Source organism: Lissotriton helveticus, chromosome 5_1 (assembly GCF_964261635.1).
Source record: "Lissotriton helveticus chromosome 5_1, aLisHel1.1, whole genome shotgun sequence".
Taxonomy (NCBI): domain Eukaryota; kingdom Metazoa; phylum Chordata; class Amphibia; order Caudata; family Salamandridae; genus Lissotriton; species Lissotriton helveticus.
In genome coordinates, this window is record NC_136065.1 from 1516037359 (window position 1) to 1516055545 (window position 18187).

Sequence of the window (18187 nt, forward strand, 5' to 3'; positions counted from 1 at the left end):
TAACAAAGTGTGGGGTAGGGCGCCATTAAACCAAACTCGTGCTGCCAAGCATTAATCGGAACCTCCTGTGTCCTATATGGAACATATTCCTGTGGCACGACAGTAGCAGTATAAGTGGCAAACACATTAGTATTTGCATTCACAGCCGGGAAGGTCACCCACGAATAGAACATTTCGTATGGGTAAGCCACTTCCGCACTCACTACCATAATTACCATGCCCTCCAACCCGACGTTATAAGCCTGCAAATGATTGCGAACCGCAATTCGACTACGTTGCGGTATGTCAACGTCAGCCATAGTGATACAGTAAGAAAGAGGTACAACAAAAAACTACGTAGCACAACTGGGTAGTAATTCAAAAGGAAACCATTTGAAAAGAATCAAGCTTGAAAAGACCTATGTAACTATAGGTAGGTTTGCCCGACACCACTGTCTTCCGGAAACAATAGTGAAGGGGGTTAAGGACTGATATAAGCACTACTAAAGCGTCATGTAATAAGACCACCAACGATTGGGCGCCATGTCGCAGGTATTCTGCTCCTACACATAACTGTGCATAGAGACTCAGAACCTCAGTGAATTAGGGTGTACCAAAACTCACCTCAGTATCTAAAATCCCCTACCAGACTAGCAATCAGTGTCTCATTGGTTCTTTTATACCCCCAATGATTAGACAACCCAGAACATGGACTTAGAACACCTCAGGTAACCTGGAACACATGAACACTCTTTCGTTATACTAACATACCAATCTAAAACGAGGAGTAAATTAAGACACGTGCAAGTTTGAAATATTTATTTCTAATGCCGTGTTCTCAGGCGCAGTATCTTAGCTAATACAAGCAAACATATTATAAGCAACAAGGTTATCTGCATAGTTACTAGTCCATAAAATACAAAAGGAGAAAGCATGTTAAAATGCTTAGGGAAGAAGGCTAAATGGCACATCAGTCTTACCCTCCCTTGCTAGTATATTATATTATATCTAAAGAAGGTCTCTTTGGGTTTTAGAAGGGCGGCCCCATACCTCTGGTCTTAGTAGAAAGGGATCACATCATCTTCTACCCCAGCTCTCTGCATGCGAATATTCATCAAGTGTGTGTGCATGGTCTGCGCAGTGCATTATTAAACGCGCCAAAAGCCAGAGTTGGCCACAGCTGCATATGTGTTATGTCTAGGACGTGCGCTGATGAAACCGAACAACAACCACTGTGTTGAAATAACCTTGAAGGCCTCGGCACTCACTGTTCAGACATAGCTTACCAAGCAAAGCTGATACTATAGGAAAACATATTATTCTCGTGTGAAGAAAAATATTCTACTAGGCTCAAAGCATTAATAACAATATGTGCCATGTGCAGAAGCAGCAGAAAGGAAAAATGGCATTTAAACTTTTAATAAGCTCATGCTAACTTAACACAGTGTGAAGGCAAAGCCTATCTACATGACAGGTTCAAGAGGGGAGAGTGGACTTAGAATGTGGGATGGCGCGAGGAGGGAGACTAGGATTGAGGCTTTGGGGTATGGTGTTGGATTGAGGATCGTGTGAAACCTTCAGCTATTCCTGGCTTTCCTTTCCCCACAATGCGTTATTCCGGGACTTGTGGTTTTTTTTTTTAATTGTATGTTGGGTTTCAAAAACCCGAGAATGCCACGTGTTACTGGATGAAATCCATGGTTGCCGAAGAAGTCAAGCATTTCATAAAATCAGTTGCTGTGATATTACATGTTAGAACATGGATTAGTTCATTTCCAATACTATAACTGCTTAATCCATACTTGAAACCAAATATAAACCCTGTACAACTATTTTTGGGAAGTGTACTGGTCATTCACATCATCATACTTGTAACAAACATTGACAAGGCAATATATTATCATTTTTGAACATCGTATAGAGAATATGTTTTAATAAGCTTCACTAAAATGCTAGGGAGGCATAGCAGAAGCAGCATGTCAAGCCTTTCTAACACAATAAGAGCAGATTGACTAAAGGAAGTGTGTGAGTACCAGAGTGCATGTGTGTATGACAGAGTACAAATGTACGAAAGAGTGCAAGAGGTAGAGTGAGAATGTGTGTGTGAGAAAATGTGTCTGTGTCAGTGTATATGTGTTATGAGTGCAAGTGTGTTGCTGGTCTGAGATACTGGAAGTTATTCTTCCCTTATGGACAAGGGCACTATTAGAATATTGATGGGAGGTGTTACCTAGTGCAAACTGCAGTCCCTGACATGCTTCTATTAACCCCTTGCGTGCGGCCCCGATTCTGCGCCTGTGCGGCATTTTTCGAAGTGGGCAGGTTCATGACGGCCCCAGCCGTCATCAGCACACACCCACCGTGCTGCATGACGGACGGGGGCCGTCATCAGCACGCAAGGGGTTAAGACACCATCTTTGGCTGTAGGAACTTGCACTGTCAAACCGAGAAAGGACACAGAACATGCGCCACCACACAAGGCTGAAGGCCCTGACATGATGCTTGTAATTCATAGCACATGGGGTGGATCCATAGCTAAATTTTGGAACTGATATTTAAGGTAACTCTTGTCATAAGATTTCTAGTACTCATTTTATAGGGAGTTTCAATGGCAAAATGCTGACCTTTGTATACCGGAGTGAATATTTAGAGGTACCCATTGCTGAAGTATCCATGGTACATTTTTGGCACTGTCATATTGAATGTACTCCATGGCATAAGGGGCTCACCCATGAAAAAATCATGGCCTTGGCATAGTGAAAGTTCTGACTTAAGGGATGTGAAAAATTAGATCTACTCTAGGAAAGGCCAGTAGGGAAATCTACTCTTCCTTAAATCATCTACAAGAAATCTGTTAACTTGTTTTACTTGCTGGAATTTGGGGGAAGTATCACACCCCACCACTTACATGTATCTTTTTCCTCATATAAATGCTTGTACTGCCCCATTGCTGGGAGCAGGACTGGGTTTTAGGGCGGTGTGACTGGTGCAGCCGCACCTGGCGTTGACTTTGGTGAGGGGCGCTGTGTTGTAAAAATAATTTTTGTACATCAGGTAGTTTTCGGGCAATACTAAAAATATCAAGATATCTCTGGTGATTAATGTTCCTACTAGTGAGAGTTCAGAAATGTATCAAGTTACAGTTTTGGCTCATTGTAAAGTAGCACAGAGGGTTAATCTGCCTTCTGCAAAGAATGTGTACCATGCAGATCACAAAACTGAGGGCCTTATTACGATGCTGGTCGGACCGCATTCCGCAGCCCTGTCGGATGTGGACAGACCGCCGAAGGTCTAGTTGGAATCGGCCGGTCTGACCTCTGGATTACGATGCATGTTATGTTATGTTATGTTAATTTTATGCTTCTATAGCGCACGGCCACTCCGACGGAGTATCCCGGCGCTTTAACGAAGGTACCCACCAAAAAAGGGAGCAACATAACAACTGAAAGGGCACATAAAAACAAGAAAACAACACCAGTTTAAGGGAAAAGCCATGTTTTAAGGGCCTTTCGGAAGGAAAGGAGGCTGGGAGCCTGTCTTAAAGAAAGCGGGAGGTCATTCCAAGCACGGGGAGCTAAATAGCGAAAGGACCGGCCTCCTGCTCTAGCGCGCTTGATAGTGGGAACATTCAATTTAGATAGGGACGAAGATCTGAGATATCTGGAGGGTTGGTACCAAGACAGTCGTTTTGTAATATATTTAGGGCCTATACCATGTAAGGCTTTAAAAGTCGTGGTCAAAGTTTTAAAGAGAATCCTTTTGGCGATGGGTAGCCAATGTAAAGTTGAAAGAAGATCAGTGGCTCTGGCTCTTCTTGGAAGACCAAAAATGGCTCGGGCCGCTGAATTCTGGGCGACTTGTAGACGTCTAACCAGATATTTGGGAAGTCCCAGGAATAAAACGTTCGCATAATCCAGCCTAGAACCAACCAGTGCCTGAACAATGATTTTTCTGTGCTGGATGGACACTAGGGGGAGAAATTTGCGTAGCATCCGAAGGATGCCGAAACATTTCCCAGTAAGAGAGGAGATATGCGGTCCGAAGGATAGGTCACTGTTGATGATAACTCCCAAATTTTTGGCCTTCAAGGATGTACTGGCAGGAGGAAACATGTCCTGCGGCCACCAGGGTTTCCAGTCAGGCTCGGAAGTGCAGCCAAAGAAGAGCAGCTCCGACTTGTCGGAGTTGCACTTCAATCCATGACGTCCGAACCACTCGAAAACCGCACTCAGACAGCCCCTAACCTGAGCGTCATCAAACAGACCAACCCTGTCGCTTGCAAACAGGAGTTGGGTGTCGTCAGCATAGGAGACAATCCGGGCGCCAAAAGACTCCGCCACCACCGCCAGAGGGGCCATAAAGATGTTAAAAAGGAGGGGGCTCAAGATCGAACCTTGGGGAACCCCCACTTCTAGCGGTGACATCTCGGCGGAGTAGGGAGGCGCCCAGATTGTCTGTCGGCGGTCGGCTAGAAAGGATTTGAGCCAGCTCCACACCGTTCCCCGCAGACCAAAGTCCCAGAGTCGAGAAAGGAGAAGCGCTTGGGGAACGGTGTCGAAAGCCGCCGACAGGTCAAGCATAACCAACAAAGCTTTTCTTCCCGCATCCAGCTCCTCCCTGATGGCGTCCGTGACTTCAAGGAGGGCAGTCTCCGTGCTGAAGTTCGCACGGAAACCGGATTGAGTAGTATGCAACAGACCGTTTTCCTCGATGAAATTAGAAATTGATCTGTGCACAAACCTCTCGGTCACTTTCGCCAGAGCAGGGAGTAGGGAGATGGGTCTGTAGTTGGCATGGACCAAAGGGTCGAGTGCTGGTTTTTTCAGGAGTGGCAGGATCATGGCGCCCTTCCAAGCCAGAGGAACTACCCCGGATGAGAGCGACAGATTCAGAATGGGATTGACCAAGTCATTTAGAACTGGTGCCATTTTTGCTAAACACTTGGCAGAACAGGGATCCAGTGGAGATCCAGATTTAAGATTTGCCAAGATGTCTAGTGAGCTCTCATACTCAAACGGAGGAAAGTCACACAAAAAAGGACCATGGTCTGGCAGGGGGCACCCCAAACTCACAGTATGCTGCTGAAAAGTAGACAGGAGAGAGTCTTGGATGGTGGTAATTTTCTGTACAAAATAAACAGCCAGTTCCCTCAGCCAGGATTCAGAATGGGCATGGATAGGGGTATAGGCAGAAGGAGAAGTGAAATCTTTCACCACCCTGAAGATTTCTTTACAAGAATGCTCCGCCTCATTTATTCTAAATTCCAAATAAGATTTTTTACCTGCCCAAATTGATTTGTGGTAAACTCGAGTCAATGCCTTAAAATTCTGCCTCTCAGAATGATCATAAGTTCGCCTCCATGCTCTTTCAGCTATCTTGAGATCTTGTCGTAATTTTTTTAACTGAGGAGTAAACCATGCATCCAGCCTGTACACCAACCAACTGCTATCAGACCACCAACTCGACAGCCTTCCTCCGCCCGTTGAGTTGGCGATCAGAGAGGAATAGCAGTCAGAGGGCAGGATAGTGAGAACTGACTGCCGTCCCGATTTCGATGTGGGTTTCTGACGACCTGACCGTGGCGGGCCGACCGCCAGCCTCGAGTCATCTGAAAATAAGGAAACGGGGTGAATACTCAACCGATTCCACTTCTCCACAGCAGACTCCAGCATGGATCCCTTCCTCCAGGTCCCTCCTACACCTCATCAGCTGCACTCGAAGTGGAGATCCTGTGGGCGGCAGAATCCAGGTAAATCCTCATGTGGCATGTATCCCCATTGACTGGGCTGTGCACATGTAGCCACACTCCAGCAATGGGGTTGATGGTACACAAGGCATGTCCTCACATGTTTCCTGTGTAATACCGCGGGGGGAGATTTCCCAGCCTTGGCAGTCGGAATCAGAGCATGGCGGTTGGACAGGTGGTCTGACCAGCATCGGAATCAGGCCCTAAGTGTGAGTGAACTATGAGCAGCACTATAAAACAAGCATTTGCAATGCAATAGGTCTCGCATCAGGAAAGTTTGAGCTATTGGTATTGTAAATTACACATTTTTTATTTATGTGTTGGTTTTGAAAATAGCTAAATTAATAGCTTTGTCATTTACAATGCCGATAGTTATAACTTTTGCAAATGTGACACCTACATCATTTGTAATGCAATATGTGTTGTATTTACATGACTTAGATGTATTAATAGTACAAATAACAATGGCTTTTGTTTTTTTTAAAAAGAATTAATACTTAAATAAAAGTTATTGTAATTTATAATGGCAATAGCTTAAACTTGTGTAAATAACTTTTGTGAAGATTATGTTCAGTGTATTTTATTGAGACGAAAATCCAAGAACAGAAGTGAAATATTAACATTTTTTTGTAACATTTGTAATAAAGCTTGAAACATTGAGAGAACATATTTGAACCAGTTGTTGTCGAATGGTTGCACAGATTGATGCTGTGGTGGCGCTGAGTGATGTTGTGGTGGCGACGAGTGATGCATTGGCGTTCAGTGATGCTGTAGTAGGGCATAGTGATGCTGTGGTGGTGCTGAGTGATGCTGTGGCGGTGCTGAGTGATGCTGTGGTGATACGATAGAGTGAGTGCAATAGATAGATAGAGTGAGGGCGATAGATAGATAGACTGAGGGCAATAGATAGATAGAGTGAGGACGATACAGTGAGGGCGATAGAGAGATGGTTGTGTGTGTGGTTGTGGTTGTGTGTGTGGTTGTGTGTTGTTGTGGTTGTGTGTTTGGTTGTGGTTGTGTGTGTGGTTGTGGATGTGGATGTGTGTGTGTGTGTTTGTGTGTGTGGGGTTGTGTTTGGGGTTGTGTGTGTTTGTGGGTGTGTGTTGTGTTTGGGGTTGTGTGTGTGGTTGTGGGGTTGTGTGTGTGGTTGAGTGTGGTTGTGTGGGGTTGTGTGTGTGCTTGTGGTTGTGTGTGGTTGTGTGTGTTTGTGTGTGGTTGTGTGGGGGGTTGTGTGTGGGGATGTGTGTGTGGGGTTGTGTGTGGGGGGTTGTGTGTGTGGGGTTGTGTGTGGGGGGGGTTGTGTGTGTATGGGGTTGTGTGTATATGGGGTTGTAAGTGTGTGTGGTTGTGTGTATGTGGCTGTGTGTGTGGGGTTGTGTGTGTGGGGTTGTGTGGGGTTGCGTGGGGGTTGTGTGTGTGGAGGGGTTGTGTGTGTGGATGAGTTGTGTGTGGAGGGGCTGTGTGTGTGGAGGGGTTGTGTGTGGGGGGGTTTAGTGTGTGGGGTTGTGTGTGTGGGGTTGTGTGTGTGTGGAGGAGTTGAGTGTGTGGGGGTTGTGTGTGGGGGGGTTGTGTGTGTGGGGGGGTTGTGTGTGCTGAGTGGTTGTGTGTGGGGGGTTGTGTGTGGGGGGTTGTGTTTGTCTGTGGGGTTGTATGTGGGGGGGGTTGTGTGTGTGGTGGTGGTGGTGTGTGTGTGTGTGTGTGTGTGTGTGAGGGGGCAGTTTGTGAGGGGGCAGTGTGTGAGGGGGCAGTATGTGAGTGATCTGTGTGAGGGGGCAGTGTGTGAGAGGCAGTGTGTGAGGGGGCAATGTGTGAGGGGGCAATGTGTGAGGGGGCAATGTGTGAGGGGGCAGTGTTGAGGGGGCAGTGTGTGAAGGGGCAGTATGTGAGGGGCCTGTGTGTGAGGGGGCAGTGTGTGAGGGGGTAGTGTGTGAGGGGGCAGTGTGTGAGGGCGCAGTGTAATGATAGTGTGTGAGGGTGCGAGGTGTGTGAGGGTTCGGGGTGTGAGGGTGCAGTGTGTGTGGCCTAAAGTAGTGTGAGTGCACAATGTGTGAGGGGGCAGTGTGTGAGGGGCAGTGTGTGAGTGGTCTGTGTGAGGAGGCAGTGTGTGAGGGGACGGTGTGTGAGGGCACAGTGTAATGAGGAGTGTGTGAGGGTGCGAGGAGTGTGTGAGGTGTGCAAGGTTGCGGGGTGTGAGGGTGGGGTGTGTGTGGCATAAACTAGTGTGAGTGAGCAATGTGTGAGTGCGCAGTGTGTGAGGGGTCACTGTGAGGCGGCAGTGTGTGGGAGGGTGCAGAGTGTGAGGGGGCAGTGTGTGAGGGGGCAGTGTGTGAGTGGGCAGTGTGTGAGTGCGCAGTGTAATGAGAGTGTGTGAGGGTGTGAGGTGTGTGAGGGTGCGGGGTGTGAGGGTGCAGTGTGTGTGGCCTAAAGTAGTGTGAGTGCGCAATGTGTGAGGGGGCAATGTGTGAGGGGGCAGTGTGTGAGGGGGCAGTGTGTGAGTGGTCTGTGTGTGAGTGGTCTGTGTGTGAGGGCACAGTGTAATGAGAGTGCGTGAGGGTGCGAGGTGTGCAAGGTTGCGGGGTGTGAGGGTGCAGTGTGTGTGGCCTAAAGTAGTGTGAGTGAGCAATGTGTGATTGCGCAGTGTGTAAGGGGTCACTGTGTGAGGGGGCAGTGTGTGAGAGGGTGCAGAGTGTGAGAGGGTGCAGGGGTGTGGGGTGTGAGAGGGTGCGGGGTGTTAGAGGGTGCGGGTCTGTAAGGGTGCAGTTAGTGTGGCTTAAAGTAGTGTGAGTGCGCAATGTGTGACTGCACTCTGAGTGCAGTCTGAGTGTGCGATGTGTGAGTGCGCTGTGAGTGCGCAATCTGTGAGTGCGCAGTCTCTGAGTGCGTAGTCTGTGAGTGGTCTGTGTGAGTGGACAGTGTGTGAGGGGCAGTGTGTGAGGGGGAAGTGGGTGATGGGGCAGTGTGTGGGGGGGCAGTGAGTGAGGGGGCAGTGGGTGAGGGGGCAGTGTGTGGGGGCTAATGTGTGAGGAGGCAGTGTGTGAGGGGGCAGTGTGTGAGGGGGCAGTGTGTGAAAGGTCTGTGTGAGGGCGCAGTGTGTGAGGGGGCAGTGTGTGAGGGGGCAGTGTGTAAGGGGGCAGTGTGTAAGGGCTCAGTGTGAGTTGGCAGTGTGTGAGGGGGCAGTGTGTGAGGGGGCAGTGTGTGAGGGGGCAGTGTGTAAGGGGGCAGTGTGTAAGGGGGCAGTGTGTGAGGCGGCAGTGTGTGAGGGGACCATGTGTGAGGGGGCAGTGTGTGAGGGGGCAGTGTGTGAGGGGGCAGTGTGTGAGGGGGCAGTGTGTGAGGGGCAGTGTGTGAAGGGGCAGTGTGTGAGGGGGCAGTGTGTGAGGGGGCAGTGTGTAATGAGAGTGTGTGAGGGTGCGAGGTGTGTGAGGGTGCGGGGTGTGAGGATGCAGTGTGTGTGGCCTAAAGTAGTGTGAGTGCGCAATGTGTGAGGGGACAGTGTGTGATGGGGCAGTGTGTGAGGGGGCAGTGTGTGAGTGGGCTGTGTGAGGGGGCAGTGTGTGAGGGGACAGTGTGCGAGGGCACAGTGTAATGAGAGTGCGAGGGTGTGTGAGGGTGAGGGGTGTGCGAGGGTGCGGGGTGTGAGGGTGCAGTGTGTGTGGCCTAAAGTAGTGTGAGTGAGCAATGTGTGAGTACGCAGTGTGTGAGGGGACAGTGTTCGAGGGGGCAGTGTGTGAGGGGACCGTGTGTGAGGGGACCCTGTGTGAGGGGGCAGTGTGTGAGGGGCAGAGTGTGAGGGGCAGTGTGTGAAGGGGCAGTGTGTGAGGGGGCAGTGTGTAATGAGAGTGTGTGAGGGTGCGAGGTATGTGAGGGTGCGGGGTGTGAGGGTGCAGTGTGTGTGGCCTAAAGTAGTGTGAGTGGGCAGTGTGTGAGGGGGCAGTGTGTGAGTGGTCTGTGTGAGGGGGCAGTGTGTGAGAGGACAGTGTGTGAGGGCACAGTGTAATGAGAGTGTGAGGGTGTGTGAGGGTGAGAGGTGTGCGAGGGTGCGGGGCGTGAGGGTGCAGTGTGTGTGGCCTAAAGTAGTGTGAGGGGTCACTGTGTGAGGGGGCAGTGTGTGAGGGGGTAGTGTGTGAGGGGGCAGTGTGTGAGTGGTCTGTGTGAGTGGGCAGTGTGTTAAGGGGGAAGTGTGTGAGGGGGCAGTGTGTGAGGGGCCAGTGTGTAATGGGGCAGTGTGTGAGGGGGCAAGGTGTGAGGGGGCAGTGTGTGAGGGGGCAGTGTGTGAGGGGGCAGTGTGTGAGGGGGCAGTGTGTGAGGGGACCATGTGTTTTTAAAGTGAGTTAAAAACACCTGGCGACTGCTTATATTTTTCAATATTCAGCATTGAAAGGGAAAGTAGGTTAGCGAGAGCGATGTTACGGGGAGAGTGAGGGAGAGCACGAGAATGAGAGAGAACTACAGGGGAGGAATGGAGATAAAGAGAGCAAGGAGTAACAGAAAGAGCGTGGGTGCGAGAGCGAGAAAGAGCGGCAGCCTTTGAAGTCTGATGCCAAGGCACAGACAAATGGTGGTGCACGATGTGCACGCGGTGGGGCGGGGGAGCGGCAGCCTTGGAAGTCTGATGCCGAGGCACAGACAAATGGTGGTGTGTTATGTGGCTTGCGATGGTGTGCACGCGCATAGATCAAATGAACTGTACGCAGCCGTTTTGGTAGACTTTTCTTTTCCGCTTACTATAATCTCGCCGGAGCAATGCGCAAGCGCATTGGTTCAGGCGAGACCTAAAAATGAAATATACGTCAGAGAGAGGCTATGGAGAGATGAGGTGCACTGTTGGAGAAGTTGTAGTGAGGGAATTCAAGGGGAAGGAAGATATGGGTGAGGAGAGCACCAAAAAAGACTGTTGTAACGGACACCACCAACGATTGAGCCGGCCCTGGCTAGGAGTCTTAGGACCCCCCAAAGTACGGGTCTTGTTGCGCCACTGACTTGACTATATATGACAAAAGATTACCAGGCAAATAACCTTGAATAAGCCTGCCTCTCTTGGCTATCATTTTTGTTTTCTTGTTTTATTTAAAGTGATAAAGTAAATGTAGCTAGCCGAGACAATTTCAACGTGGAATCAAAATTACAGCAGTAGGTTTTTAGGTCTCGCGACCTGAGCGGAGCGAGAATTCATGTCGGCAAAATCCTGTTCAAACCAAGGGCTTTCAGCCCCGCGGTTTTCTTGCAGTTCACGTGAATCACGTGAGCAAACATGCACGAGCATTCACGGCCAGGGCTTCTCCTCCCCTAGCAGCACTCCTCCCACACCAGCAACTCCCCCCTCCCACACCAGCACCTCCCCTCTCTCTCCCCGCAAACACAGCCTTGCCGTAGCAGCACTCCTCCCACACCAGCACCTCCCCCCTCCCACACCAGCACCTCCCCTCTCTCTCCCCGCAAACACAGCCTTGCCGTAGCAGCACTCCTCCCACACCAGCACCTCCCCTCTCTCTCCCCGCAAACACAGCCTTTCCTTTCATTTCTCTTCCCCCTCCCCAGCCCGTAGCAGCACTCCTCCTTTTGCCTTTTCCCATCACCTCACCTATTTTATTTAAAACGCTTCCACCTCAGTCTCGTGCTTTCTATGACGTTGTATGTTTATCTGTCTCTTGCCATGTTCCTCCTCAGCGTCTGTCTGTCTTTCACTGTCTCTGTTGCTTTGTCTCTGTCTATATGTCCACCTCTCACTGTCTCTGTTCGCTTATCTGTATAGCCTGTCTCGCTGCCCTTGTCTCGCTCTGTCTCTGTCTATCCCTGCTTGCATACCTATCTATGCCTGTCCCTGTCTTACTGTCCGTGTCTCGCTCTCTCTGTCACTATACATGACTTTCTATGTCAATCACCCTCCCACAGGCTTCCCCAGCGCTGCCCCGCCCCCTGCTTCACGGCCAGGCCATCTGTTCCCTACCAGACACGTGCATCGGCAGCATTTCTCCAGCACAAGGGGCTGAAAAATAAAATATCTTTCACGGCAGCAAAGGCTTCACGCCTCCCCAAAGACTGCAGTCTCCTGAAAGACCTAGAAATATCACAATGGCGCTAACTGAAAATAATTGAAGGTTTTGTGAGCATTTAATGCAACAGCACGGGCAAAACGAAGCCTTACATAACTAAAAACGGACAGCAAACCAATGAACTAATAAAAACGAAGAAGTCCAAATTTCGAATGCATCACTGAGAAAATTATTTTCTTTAGTGGCTCAGAAATGTATACTATTTACAACAAGGGGTGGTGATGGACAGAGTCTCTGAATTAAGCAGAATACTCTCACCCAGTCAAGAGATCAGGGCTAGATCCAACACCGTTTTTTAGCTCATTGCACCATCCCAGTTTCAGAACCTGGCTGTATGCACCGTGGGCTAAATAACGGTGATGGATCAAGCCCTGATCTTTGGACTGGGTAAGAGTGGTCTGCTTAATTCAGACACTCTGTTCATCACCACCCCCCTTTTCTGAATCGTTTTTGGCCACTATAGGTGTGGCAGGGTATACTCAGACATGAGTCCCTTGCTCACTGCTCCATCAGGATTCAAGCAAGCCGGGCCGACGAGGCTGAAATGCCAGAAACCGGTCCCCGGTAGCGTGTATCCTTTCTGGTGAAGAATTGGCTTGGTAGTTTGGTCTGCCCTGTTCCCATGATGCACTGGGCCAGGGACAGACTAATTTGCATATAGCCAGGTTCTGAGCTGGGATGGGGCAGTGAGCTAAATAACGGTGATGGATCAAGCCCTGATCTTTGGACTGGGTAAGAGTGGTCTGCTTAATTCAGACACTCTGTTCATCACCACCCCCCTTTTCTGAATCGTTTTTGGCCACTATAGGTGTGGCAGGGTATACTCAGACATGAGTCCCTTGCTCACTGCTCCATCAGGATTCAAGCAAGCCGGGCCGACGAGGCTGAAATGCCAGAAACTGGTCCCCGGTAGCTTGTATCCTTTCTGGTGAAGAATTGGCTTGGTAGTTTGGTCTGCCCTGTTCCCATGATGCACTGGGCCAGGGACAGACTAATTTGCATATAGCCAGGTTCTGAGCTGGGATGGGGCAGTGAGCTAAATAACGGTGATGGATCAAGCCCTGATCTTTGGACTGGGTAAGAGTGGTCTGCTTAATTCAGACACTCTGTTCATCACCACCCCCCTTTTCTGAATCGTTTTTGGCCACTATAGGTGTGGCAGGGTATACTCAGACATGAGTCCCTTGCTCACTGCTCCATCAGGATTCAAGCAAGCCGGGCCGACGAGGCTGAAATGCCAGAAACCGGTCCCCGGTAGCTTGTATCCTTTCTGGTGAAGAATTGGCTTGGTAGTTTGGTCTGCCCTGTTCCCATGATGCACTGGGCCAGGGACAGACTAATTTGCATATAGCCAGGTTCTGAGCTGGGATGGGGCAGTGAGCTAAATAACGGTGATGGATCAAGCCCTGATCTTTGGACTGGGTAAGAGTGGTCTGCTTAATTCAGACACTCTGTTCATCACCACCCCCCTTTTGTGAATCGTTTTTGGCCACTATAGGTGTGGCAGGGTATACTCAGACATGAGTCCCTTGCTCACTGCTCCATCAGGATTCAAGCAAGCCGGGCCGACGAGGCTGAAATGCCAGAAACTGGTCCCCGGTAGCTTGTATCCTTTCTGGTGAAGAATTGGCTTGGTAGTTTGGTCTGCCCTGTTCCCATGATGCACTGGGCCAGGGACAGACTAATTTGCATATAGCCAGGTTCTGAGCTGGGATGGGGCAGTGAGCTAAATAACGGTGATGGATCAAGCCCTGATCTTTGGACTGGGTAAGAGTGGTCTGCTTAATTCAGACACTCTGTTCATCACCACCCCCCTTTTCTGAATCGTTTTTGGCCACTATAGGTGTGGCAGGGTATACTCAGACATGAGTCCCTTGCTCACTGCTCCATCAGGATTCAAGCAAGCCGGGCCGACGAGGCTGAAATGCCAGAAACCGGTCCCCGGTAGCTTGTATCCTTTCTGGTGAAGAATTGGCTTGGTAGTTTGGTCTGCCCTGTTCCCATGATGCACTGGGCCAGGGACAGACTAATTTGCATATAGCCAGGTTCTGAGCTGGGATGGGGCAGTGAGCTAAATAACGGTGATGGATCAAGCCCTGATCTTTGGACTGGGTAAGAGTGGTCTGCTTAATTCAGACACTCTGTTCATCACCACCCCCCTTTTCTGAATCGTTTTTGGCCACTATAGGTGTGGCAGGGTATACTCAGACATGATTCCCTTGCTCACTGCTCCATCAGGATTCAAGCAAGCCGGGCCGACGAGGCTGAAATGCCAGAAACCGGTCCCCGGTAGCTTGTATCCTTTCTGGTGAAGAATTGGCTTGGTAGTTTGGTCTGCCCTGTTCCCATGATGCACTGGGCCAGGGACAGACTAATTTGCATATAGCCAGGTTCTGAGCTGGGATGGGGCAGTGAGCTAAATAACGGTGATGGATCAAGCCCTGATCTTTGGACTGGGTAAGAGTGGTCTGCTTAATTCAGACACTCTGTTCATCACCACCCCCCTTTTCAGAAATGTATACTAGCATGAACACGAGTGAGGAACGTAACAATACCTTACTACCAACAACAATGTAACAATATCGCATTAGTGAAATATTTAGAGATCATGAAACATACCGAAAGGTTTTGTTGACGCCATAATAATTCTGACAACTACTTCATCTCATAGAGCCCTTTTTTATCAATTAAATGCTAGGACAGGAAAATAAACATAATATCTACTTAGAGTTTGATGAAGAAATCTATGCCCACTGTATTGCTAGTCAGATCTCATTTTTAAATTAAATAGTGCTGGATCTTTTGTCTTCTATTTTATACACAACAAAAAGATGTTTTTTAAGAGTGGGACTTGATAAATCTTTAGTGCATTTAAAATGCTTTTTTAGACTCTACTTCAAATAGGCTGTGTGTTGGGTGTAAAAGGATAAGAAGCCGAAGAGTTTCTTGCCAAAAATGTGATGCTCCTACTAATAGCAATGCACTGCAAAGAAAGCACTCCCTCGCCGGTGGAGTTGTACACTAAACACCTAGTAATAGCATGAGGACGGGATCGAAATAAGCCCCTGAAACATTCTACATGTAGTAACAAAAGGTGCACCAGGCAGCATTTCTCCAGCACAAGGCTCGCAAAAGGCTCTCCTCCCTCCCCACATCAAATGCATCAATCACCCTCCCACAGGCTTCCCCAGCGCTGCTCCGCCCCCTGCTTCACGGCCAGGCCATCTGTTCCCTGCCAGACCTCTCACACCTCCGTCACAGCATGTCGCCTTCTCTTCTCTCTGCTCTCCCCTCAGGCGCCGTGACATACTTCAAAGGCTTATCACTTCACACCGTGCAACCAGAGCACTTCAGTTGGTATGCAGCCCCCCTCCCAGCACTGCCTTGTTACTCTCGGCAGCCGTGACTCCCTAAACACTTTTTATTCATATTTAATTAGCAGCAGCAGCATTTCATATAATGTGTTTCCAGCCTGAGATATTCGTCGCAGCCGTGACTCCCTAAACACTTTTTATATTTAATTAGCAGCAGCAGCAGCATTTCATATAATGTGTTTCCAGCATGAGATAGTCGTCGCTTTTTGATCCTCGCGCCTTTTCCCTTTCAGTTTGAAGGCTCAAGGTCTCCTTCACGCTTCACTACTCACAGCGTATTTATTTTACATTAGAGACTCGTGCTGCTGTTCGCGCTCCACTGCACGCAGAATATTTACGTTTGGTTGGCTTAGCTGATGCACACACACGCAACACCACACACATGCAACACCACTCACCCACGCAACGCCACTCACCCAAACAACACCACTCACACACGCAACTCACTCACGCAACGCCACTCATCCACGCAACGCCACTCATCCACACAACGCCACTCATCCACGCAACGCCACTCATCCACGCAACGCCACTCATCCACGCAACGCCACTCACCCACGCAACGCCACTCACCCACGCAACACCACTCACACATGCAACGCCACTCACCCACGCAACGCCACTCACTCACTCACTCACGCAAAGCCACTCACACCCACGCAGTGCCACTTTCACCCACACAGCACCACTTTCAGACACGCAACGCCACTCACACCCACGCAACGCCACTCACACCCACGCAAGCCCACTATCACCCACGCAATGCCACACTCACCCACGCAACGCCACACTCACCCACGCAACGCCACTCACCCAAGCAACACCACTCACACACGCAACACCACTCACACACGCAACGCCACTCATCCACGCAATGCCACTCACCCACGCAACGCCACTCACCCACGCAACGCCACTCACCCACGCAACGCCACTCACCCACGCAACAACACTCACACATGCAACGCCACTCACCCACGCAACGCCACTCACTCAAAGCAACACCACTCACACACGCAACGCAACTCACTCACGCAACGCCACTCACCCACGCAACACCACTCACACACGCAACCCCACTCATCCACGCAACCCCACTCATCCACGCAACGCCACTCACACATGCAACGCCACTCACACATGCAACGCCACTCGCAACCCCACTCATCCACGCAACGCCACTCACACATGCAACGCCACTCACACATGCAACGCCACTCACACATGCAACGCCACTCACACATGCAACGCCACTCACCCACGCAACGCCACTCACCCACGCAACAACACTCACACATGCAACGCCACTCACCCATGCAACGCCACTCACCCACGCAACGCCACTCACTCAAAGCCACTCACACCCACGCAGTGCCACTTTCACCCACACTGTGCAGTGCACAATAGGTCTCGCAGTAGGAAAGTTGGAGCTATTGGTTTTGTAAATGACAAAGCCCTTTATGTTTTTAAAATGAAAACAAAAATAAAAGGCATTGTTATTTGCAATTGTAATAGCTCCAACTTTCCTACTGCGAGACCTATTGGCAACGCCAGTGCTTGTTACTATTGAAGCTCCATTACACTATGGACGCTGTTTTAGCACACCCAGGTGCGACCTTTGTCCTGCAAAATGTCACTTCCTCTTCCCTTTAAATCTGAAAGCATTCTAAGGTAGGCTTAATCTGCCTATTTCTTGGTACAGGCATTGTTCTTGCTTTAAGGAGTGGGCTATACACAATGTGATGCTAACAAATAAATTTCAAACCTGTCTCTTGCCTTTCTTTTCCTCATTTCTCTTTCCCTTGCCATGCCCCAGTTCTCTTCCTCCTGATAGATATTGGCAACTCTTACAGAAGTATTGTGAATGTCACTTCACTATTAAACACATATAACTACTACATCAAGATACGATTCAGACCACAAGGACAGGCAAGTGCTTATCACTTTAAAAGCTCCATTAAAGTCATGTTAACCTTTAAAGCACATAAATAACATGAGCTTGCTCCTAAACATTCTCTTAAAATGTTGAATCCTTTAGGCTAACACGGATTACCTGCAATTCATGTGAGACCAACAATACTATTTTGACGTAAAAACCATCATAGGTAAAACAGCGCTTATATAGACAATGCTGACTGTAAACCATTTTAGCTACTTTTGAGACACCCCCTCCAAACCAGGTTGTATGCCCCTATAAAACACCTTTTTGGCTCACTATTTAAGATTCCTGCGTCAACGTCTGTGCCCTAAAATCCACATTCTGTCACATATGAGCACCAACACACTGAATATAACAGTTTGCTACCCTTTTTAAAAAAACAAATCTCTCACTAAAAGCATGGAATAGTTTGTAAGCACAAATTGCAGCACATGAAACACGGATACAAATGCGCATAGAATTTTCAATGCATATTTATAATTATGCCTGTTTCTCTCTTTTTTGTCTTTCCTTTTTGCTTGTATGTAATGTTCATCTGCATATATCGTTTGCTTCTTTAATTTTTTCTTCTTTATGTGACATATATATGTACATGATTTGAATTCCTGTAATTTTGTAACTAATACTTGCCTTGAAAACAGCCTTGAAAAAGCCCAGGCCTGCGCGCCTTGAGGGGTGCAACACGTGCTGGCTGATCTAAATTCTCCAATGCCTCGCTAATTAAATAGACGCTTTAATTTGTTTTCAACTGTATTAAAATAAACATATGTGACGATTAGTATGTAATCTCTACTTTAATCAAGGAATATCAAACCACATGTTTATTATTAATCTTGAGAACTGTCTACTCTACCTTACTTAAATATTAATAAGGATATCTTGGTTGGCTGGCCGTGGTGACTTAGCAGGCTATGTTACAATGGTAGTGTAGTTGAAGGCTGTTTGCAGAAATCCTCAGCGCCTTTACAGGAGAGGTAATGAGAGTGGCTCGCGTAAAATAGATAGGACAAAGGACTCATGGCAGTGGGAGAGAGAGAGAGAGAGAGAGAGAGAGAGAGTTTTTATTATGGTTTTTATTGGTCACATAGTTTAGAAT